We start from the raw sequence: 8,496 nt of genomic DNA on the forward strand, positions 1-8,496 counted from the left end.
TCACATTTGAAGGATTTGATCGATACGGTCGTAACATAGATACATGAAATACATTATGAATCTTTTCAAACTTTGATGGCAAAGCTAATCTGTAAGCTACTGGCCCGATTCTCTCAGTGATCTCATACGGCCCGATAAACCGCAGACTAAGTTTTCCTTTACGACCAAATCGAAGAACTTTCTTCCATGGCGATACTTTCAAAAACACTTTGTCGTCGACTTGAAATTCGATGTCCTTTCTTTTCAACTCCCCGTAAGATTTCTATCGTTATGAAGATGCTTTCAAATTGTCTCGTATCACTTTTACCTTTTCTTTGGTTTCTCGTATCAAATCCCGAGAAGCTTTTTTTCACTAGGCTCAGTCCAGTACAACGGAGTTCGACACTTTCGATCGTGTAAAGCCTCATATAGTACCATTTTAATGCTCGATTGATAACTATTGTTATACGTAAATTCAACTAATGGTAAAAATCTCTCCCAGTTTTCTTTGACCTCTAAGACACAACATCAAAGCATATCCTCGAGTATCTGAATCACTTGCTCAGATTGACCGTTGGTTTGAAGATGAAATGCAGTACTAAAATGCAAACAAGTACCTAGAGCCTCATATAACTTGCCTCAGAATCAAGACGTAAATCATGGACCTTTATTAGAAATAATGGAAACTGACACACCGTGCAATCTAATGATCTCAGCCACATACAACTCTGCTAATCTCTTGAGTGAAAAATCCATATGCACTTGGATGAAATGCACGGATTTTGTCAAGTGATCAACAATAACCAAATCCATCGTGACATGTTCCCATTTCCACTCTAGAATCATCACTGGTTGTAACAAACCAAAAGGTACCTAATGTTTGACTTTAACTTGTTGACAAACTAAACATCTTGATACAAACTCTGAGATATCTCGTTTCATACCTGGCCACCAATACATTTTTTTTAAATCACCGTACATTTTATTGCTACTAGGATGAATAGGCAAGCTACTACTGTGATCTTCCTGTAAAACCTTTTGAACGAGATTAGAATTTCTCGAAATGAAAATTCTGTCTTTAAAGTACAAACTATCATAGGAACCAACATGCAAATCTGAATCAGGTGTCGTCTCAATCTGTCTCCGTTTAGCTATCAAAACAACATCACTTTTCTGAGCTTTGCAAATCTGTTGCAAATACATTGGTCTGGCTTTTAACTTGGCTAAAAGTGAACCATCTTTAATCAACGTCAACTTTATGCTTAAAGCTCACAAAGAAAATAGAGATTTTCTACTCAAAGCATCAACAACAACATTAGCCTTTCTCGGATGATATTCAGTGATTAAGTCATAGTCTTTCAATAACTCGAGCCATCAAGTACTTCAGACTTTTATGATTCATGAACATATGCCATTTTTATCCGTACAAATGGTGTAGCCAAATCTTGAAAGGAAATACAATCGCTGCCAGCTCTAAGTCATGTATCGAATAATTCTTTTCGTGCGGTTTCAAGTTCTAGAAGCATACGCTATCACTTTGCCCTCTTGCATCAGAACACAGCCCAAACCATTCAATGATGCATCACTATAAATCACAAATTCTTTACCCGACTCTGGTTGAACTAACACCGACGCCTCGGTTAACAATGCTTTCAATTGATTAAAGCTTTGCTAACATTTCTCTGACCATTTGAACTTAACATCTTTTTGAAACAATCTTGTCAGTGGTGTCACAATCATCGAGAATCCCTTGATGAATCTTTTGTAATATCTGACTAGACCCAAAAAACTTTTGACCCTCAGACACATTTCTTGGAGGCTTCCAATCTACCACAACTGAAATCTTGCTCGAATCAACTCTAATGTCGTCTACCGATACAAAATGTCCCAAAAATATGACTTCCTAAAACCAAAACTCACATTTTCTAAACTTAGTGCAAAAAAAATTCGTGCAAAGTTTGTAAAAAATCCTCAAATGCTTGGCATGCTTTGTTTTATCTTGTGAATAGATCAAAATATCATTAATGAATACCACAACGAATCTGTCTAAAAATTATCAGAAGATTATGTTCATCAAGTCCACAAATACTGCAGGTGCATTAGTCAAACCAAATAACATCACAAGAAATTCATAATGTTTGTACCTGGTCCTGAATACACTTTCTGACACGTCTGAGTCTTTAACTCGCAACTGATAATAACCAGAACGATGATCAATCTTTGAGAACACTATCACACCTTTCAACTGATCAAAGAGGTCATCAATACGTGGTAATGGATACTTGTTCTTGATCGCAACTTTGTTAAGCAGTTGATAATCAATACATAATCGCATGGACTTGTCCTTTTTCTTAACAAATAACACAGGAGCACCCCAATGAGAAAACTAGGTTGAGAAAAACCCCTATCTATCAACTCTTGCAATTGTGCTTTCAGCTCTTTCAATTCAGTAGGTGTCATTCTGTAATGAGCTATCGATCTCGGAGATTTTCCTGACACTAACTCAATAGCAAACTCAACCTCTCTGATCGACGGTAACCCATGTAACTCTTCTGGAAACACATCTGAATAGTCACATACCTCTAGAACTGATTCTTGCTTCAACTTAGAAACTCTAGAATCAAATATGTAAGTGAGATACGCTTTACACCCTTTTCTAACGCACTTCTGTGCTGACATAGCTGATATAACATTAGATTCACTATCCAGTCTAACATACTTCTATTCTGACATTTCAGCACAATATGCTTTCGTCTACAATTCATAATAGCATCATGCAGAGTTAACCAGTCCATACCCAGAGTCACGTCACACTCATCAAAGGGTAATAACATCAAATTAGCCAGAAAGTTGCAACCCCAAATCATCAAAGGACAGTATTTACAAACTTTGTCAACTAACACATACTGACCTAGAGGGTTTGTTACTTGAACCACAAATACAATCGACTTAAAAGGCAATTTCTTATCTGAAACTAAAGTCATGCATAGATATAAATGTGTTGACCCTGGGTCAATCAAAGCAGTAACATCAGTATCAAAGATAGAAAATGTACCAGTGATAACATCTGCCGTTGAAGTTTCTTCTTGAGCACGGATCGCGTAAGCTCTAGCTGACGCTTCTGCCTCGGATCTCACAGTAGATTCATTTGTCCCACTACGGCTATTTCTCGTATTTCTAGTGTTACATGGTGGTCTACCTCTCATAGTAGTGTTGCTCAGTCGAATAGTCTTAGCCTTCTCTTTGTTAAGCCTTTCTGGGAAATCTTTGATAAAATGTTCATACGAACCACATTTAAAATATGCCCCATCTTTCATTTTGCAATCACTGAAGTGTCGATGTCCACATTGTTGACTTCCAGGCTTGTTGCTCTTAACACTGCTTACGCTCGCTACGGACGTAGCTTGAGGTTTTGAACTCGCAGGTTGTTTTCCTTGATTCCTACTAGAATAACCTACTGAAGCTGACAAACGATCGTGATATCCTTTTGACTTCTTTGACGGTGATTGATATGATCTTTTCACTGATCTGTTACCCGAATCACAAACCTCATAATCAGCTTTTCGCTTAGCTTTACTCAGCTTTTCAGCCTTATGCACTCTGTCAACCAAAACAACAAATTCTTTCAATTCAAGGATCCTAACTAATAGCTTAATATCTTTGTTCAACCGGCTTTAGACTGTTTACACATTGCAACCTTTGTTGTTATACATTCTCAGGCATACTTGCTCAATTGAATGAATTCCTTCTCGTACTCAGATACTATTATCTGACCCTATTTTATTTCGAGAAACTTTTTACGTATCCTGTCAAGAAATCTCTAAATCACACATTTCTTTCAAAATTCTATCTGAAAGAACTCCCAATCCATCCAATCTTTTGGAAAAACCGAAACTAGGGTATTCCACCACTGATAGGCTGAATCTTTTAATAACGATACTACACATTACTCACATTCTACCAGTGTACAGGATAATTCATCAAAATATTTGATCGTATTTTCTAACCAGAATCCAACTCTCTCATGATCATCTTCAAACGTACCTCTAAATTTTTTAGCCCTATATTTACGGATTTTATCGACTGGAGGTTTGCTCAATTGCACTGGTTCCAAACCCTGAGAAACTACAGGAACTGGTTGGGGAACAGGTGAGGGTAGAGGTCGTTGAGCCATAGGGTTCTTTAGCCTCTTTTCTTTGGCCCTCAAATACCATTAAACGTTGTTCAATAAACGGAGGCTTCTGTGTTACTTTCGGCCTCATCGGAATCAGCTCGATTAGATGACATTATCTATATGAAAGCATAGTTCAAATCGAGTTAGGAGTTATCACACTATCATAGGTTATATAATGGCATGTATTTCTAGACTTGTACATGCTGTGTTCAGTCTGAGAATTGACTAAATCGTAGCTCTGGTACCACTAAATCTAACTCCCTTAACCTGTATCTGTCACCAAAATAGGGTTACAAAATATTACTATAATAACGTAACTTTAAAACATACATTTGCAAAATTTAATATAAACATATCATAATCCATTCATATACATGAATATCGTCCCTTAATCGAGCTCTCGAGGCCTCAAAAACACATTAGAAATGATTCAGGACTAAATCAGAAACATTTGGAACATTTAAGAAAGAGTTAGAAAAATTGAGCTTCAGAGGTCACACGGCCGTGTGACTCACACAACTGAGACACACGCATGTGTATCAGGCCATGTAACAATTGAAATAGGGACATACAACCGTGTCCCAGCTCGTGTCTGTGCCCCTGTAACTCTTTGAGGTGGGTCACATGGCCAAGCCATATGCCCATGTGCCAGGCCGTGTGCTAAGCCGTGTAACTGCTTGACTTGTAACCTTTAAAAACTACAGGGGGCACACGTACGTGCCACATGGCCATGTGTCATACATGGCTAAGACACATGCCCGTGTCTTAGGCCGTGTGGACATGAGTTTGGCCAAAATCAAGCCATTTCCATCACCATTTCAAACATGTACCTACAAGCAACTTACACCTATTATCAAGGCACCAAAACATACCAAAACATGCATAATATGACCAATTCAAATGACCAAATTCCATTCAACCAATATGCCATATAGGCACCTTAATCACAATCGAACAAATATACCTAAACTTATGCATAATTGGCCATATTTCAATCATACACATCTAACACAATTCCATAAAAAAACATACCATACTTGACCACATTGCATCTACTCCATCACATACAAAATTGGCTATTGAAACATGCCTCCACTTAACCATATTAACAAACATCAATAGGATGCCATATGTAGCAAAAGTGTACTAATCATAATAACACATATACATGCCAAACTTATCAACTAACATAAACCACAAGTCCACCTATACATGCCATTATAACATTGGTTAAAACATAAAAAACTATGAATATAATTGTTTAATAGTGTGATAAGTCTCTGACGTGCTTCCAAACCATCGAGCTTCTGATAATCTATAAAACATAGGGAAGAAAACTACATAAGCATACAATGCTTAGTAAGTTCGTAGATAATGAATATAACTTACCATTTCAATGCATAACCTTATAATTTAAACATGATTCAATCCAACATAAGCTTGGCACAAGCCTAAGCATCATCAACAACACATGTTAGTGCTTTAACATATAATTGAATTATCACATGGTAAGGTAGATTTGCATGAACATAATACCATCGAATTCATACTTTCCATAAACATAGATATACATTAATTGATCATTATCATTTCAAACCTTTCCATAGGTTCATAACATAGTCAATTGGAACAGTTACTGTTCCTTCCCTTTTCATGCCCGTTGAACCATTTAGAATAACATCGAATACGCAGGAAAGCTCACACAAAGTGTGCTAAACATATAACCTTTCCTTTCCTTTTCTTTTACATCGTTGCTCACTCGAGCTGCAAAATGGGTCTGTTCACACAAGTTGACGATCAGAATGTAAGCTACACGATGTTGCTTACACAAGCTGATGAGTATCTGCGACAAATTCCATACCTCAGCCATTGGTAGGACATTCAGGACCAGCACTCGAAACATGGTAACCCCAATGACATGTCATTTGTATGCTATATATTCCTAAGGTTCAAACGAGGCTCAATAATCGTCGTAACATCGTTGGATTTCCATCATTTTTTACATGATAAATAGCATAATAACATATATATCAAAATAACATTAAAACGTTATTTAAACATACGAACTTACCTCGATAACAAAAATGTCAAAATAAGATAAACTAATCTGAGACTTTAGCTTTTCCTTGATCTAGAATCGTACGAGGTTTATCTTGATCTAAATAAGAAAATTCAATCCATTTAATACTTATACTATTAAATTTAGTCCCAAATTCATACTTTTACAAAATTACACTTTTTCCCCTAATATTTGAACTTCTTTACAATTTAGTCATTAAGCCCATAAATTGAAATTTATGCAATTTCATCCATATTTCATGCTAGCTGAATTACTTAGGGACTTATGCAACCTCATACAAATCAACATTTCACAAATTTATCATGGTATTTTACTATTTTTACTAGTAAGTCCTTAATTGATAATTTTATCAAAAATCCCTATATAAAACTTGTTTATTTATCAACAAAGACTCATAATATTTCATTAAAATTAAAAAACCATACAAGCATGATCATGGAAAAACCCTAAAACTTTAACAATTTTGCAAATTAGTCCCTGGGCTAACTATATTAAGCTACAACAATCCTGAAAACATAAAAATTAATAAAAACGAGACAAAATCATACTTACATGCTAGCATTTGAAGTAACGAATGGAAGAACCCTAATATTGCTTTCTAACCTTCAATTTTAAATGGAAGAAGAAGATGAATGAAAATGAAAGTTGTTTTGTTAAATTTTAACCTTAATTACCTAATTACCAAAATAACCTTTAAAAACTTTAATAATTTCAATAAAACCAATCCATGAATATCCACTAACTATATAAATGGTCTATTTACCATTTAAGTCCACTCATATTAAACTTTCATAGCTAATTGATACCTTTAACTTATAGAACTTTACTTTTGCACATTTTATGATTTAGTCCTTTTTACATAATTAAGCGTGCAAACGTTAAAATTTCTTAGCAAAATTTTGATACAAACCTACTAACATACCATGGACATTATAATAATAATAAAATAAATATTTACTCATTAGGTTTGTGGTCCCAAAACAACTGTTCTGATTTTACTAAAAATGGGTTGTTACATCAATTGTCTATGAGTATTGATCGAATTATTAACTTACTCTTGTAGATCCTGAAATTGAAAGGACTTTTCGATAAAGAAGAAGACAAGAAGCTCAGATAAGGACGAAAGAGATGAACCTTGAGAACCAAAATCAAGGAAATGGAGAAAATTATACTCAAAATCCTATCCTTATTATTGATGATAGGGATAGAGCTCTAAGACAATATGCCATGCATTATTTCATGAGCTTAATCCAGGTATTAGGAGAGCCGAAATCAAGGCACAACAATTCCAGCTAAAGCTAGTCATGTTCCAGATGCTTCAAATAGTGGGCCAATTCAGTGGAATGCCGACTAAGGATCCTCACCATCACCTCAGATTGTTTATGGAGGTGAGTAACTCCTTTAAGCTAGCTAAGTACCCGAAGAAGCATTAAGATTAAAGTTGTTCCAATATTCACTAAGGGACAAAGCTTGAGCCTGGTTGAACTCATTGCCACAAGATTCCATCACCACATGGCAATAGTTAGCAGAATGATTCTTTATGAAATACTTCCCACCTAGCAAGAATGCTAAGTTGCGGAATGAGATCACTACCTTCCAACAGATGGATGACGAGTCCTTGTATGGGGTGTGGAAAAGATTTAAAGAACTATTAAAAAGATATCCTCATCAAGGAATCTTGCGTTGCATCCAATTAGAGATGTTCTATAACGGTCTCAAGCTCACACAAGGATGGTAGTAGACGCTTCTACTAATGGTGCTCTCATTTCTAAGTCTTATAATGAGGCTTACGAAATCATTGAGAGAATTTTCAGTAATAGTTACCAATTGCCAACCAATCGAGCAGCGTCAGGAAGACAAGTCGCAAGAATAAATGTAGTAAACGCTTTCATTTCACTCGCATCTTAGGAATCTTCGATATCCTCAATTCTTAAGAACTTTACTACTAATGGGTTCAATAATTTTACAGCTCAGCCATTGAATCAATTTGAAAATGTAGCATGTGTTTATTGTGAGGAAGGACACTTGTTCGAAGAATGCCTATCAAACCCAGAATTCATCTATTACATTGGTAACCAAAACCAAAACCAAGGTAGGCAGGGACCGCAATCCAATTTTTATAACCCGTCTTGGCGAAACCACTCGAGTTTCTCTTGGAATAACCAAGGGGTTGCACCTAGTAACAATTACTCACAACCCAGACTAACCCAGTCCTCTGGATTTACCCAACAAGTTCAGAAACCAACTCAAGTTGAACCATCCA

At 36.0% G+C, this 8,496-nt stretch overlaps 1 non-coding gene across 1 annotated transcript; it reads right to left on the reverse strand.

The window, feature by feature from the left end:
- Positions 1–7,804: 7,804 nt before the first annotated feature.
- LOC121218903 (small nucleolar RNA R71) lies at positions 7,805–7,910 on the reverse strand. Its single transcript, XR_005915386.1, has one exon. It is a non-coding gene; the product is annotated as a small nucleolar RNA R71 (small nucleolar RNA).
- Between the last annotated feature and the right edge of the window lie 586 nt (positions 7,911–8,496).

This window comes from Gossypium hirsutum, chromosome D06 (assembly GCF_007990345.1).
Source record: "Gossypium hirsutum isolate 1008001.06 chromosome D06, Gossypium_hirsutum_v2.1, whole genome shotgun sequence".
NCBI lineage: Eukaryota > Viridiplantae > Streptophyta > Magnoliopsida > Malvales > Malvaceae > Gossypium > Gossypium hirsutum.